Source organism: Centruroides sculpturatus, unplaced genomic scaffold (assembly GCF_000671375.1).
Source record: "Centruroides sculpturatus isolate CEXI.00-Female unplaced genomic scaffold, Cexi_2.0 scaffold15, whole genome shotgun sequence".
In the NCBI taxonomy this organism is placed as follows: domain Eukaryota; kingdom Metazoa; phylum Arthropoda; class Arachnida; order Scorpiones; family Buthidae; genus Centruroides; species Centruroides sculpturatus.
In genome coordinates, this window is record NW_019384585.1 from 93,024 (window position 1) to 94,042 (window position 1,019).

The following is a 1,019-nucleotide window of genomic DNA, read 5'->3' on the forward strand; positions in this document are numbered from 1 at the left end:
TGCCAGAAACTATACAACACATCACTTCTGGTTGCAAGCTCTTGGCACAGACAGATTACTTACATAGACACAATCAAGTAGCAAATATAATACACCAAGAGCTTGCAAACAAACACAAATTATTAGACATCCACGAACCATACTACAAATACATTCCACAGACAGTATTGGAAAACAACACGCACAAACTGTACTACGACAGAGCCATAATTACAGATAAAACAATTTACCACAACAGATCAGACATCACATTCATTGACAAACACAATAAAATCACATACTTTATAGACATAGCCATTTCAAACACTCACAATGTATAAAACACATGCACTGAAAAAATTAGCAAGTACACAGAACTCGCCCAGGAAATAAGGCATCTGTGGAGGACGGATAGGGTGCTTATTGTATCTGTCATTCTCTCCTGTAGAGGTGTGATACCACAGAAGCCTGTGAACATTACAATTGAATAGAAATACATACATCACACTATAGAAGACCACTATATTGAATACATGCCTATATTGTTAGGAAGTTGCTGAATACAGACACTGACATACTTATTTAATTTTAGTTTTGTTTTGGTTGCTATGCCTTGACTCTGGTCCGGCCTAGTATCAGAGTCCGGCTGTGGAGTCGTGGAGTTTTGATATTTTATCCGGAGTCGGAGTCGGAGTCGTCAAAAAATCCGCCGACTCCGACTCCTTTTTAATTCCCAACTTGTTATGTATATAAAACGGGAAAGCATTGGAATTGTGTCAAATTTGACCCTCCAGGTGTTTTTGCAAATCTACATGTTCGGAGACCTCTCGAACCCCTCAAAAAGCCAATAAAAATTCAGAGGAAAAATTTGCGTGCATGTGTTGGGGTCTAATTTGTTTAATTTCTTTACTTTCTGTTCTGAGATATTAAACAATATCTCAGAATGGGTAAAGTTTAAGAAACGAAATGTGGCACTGTAGCTTGCATATAAAGGGGCATTAATACGATTAAATTTTGGTTCGACAAATTAATAAAATCAG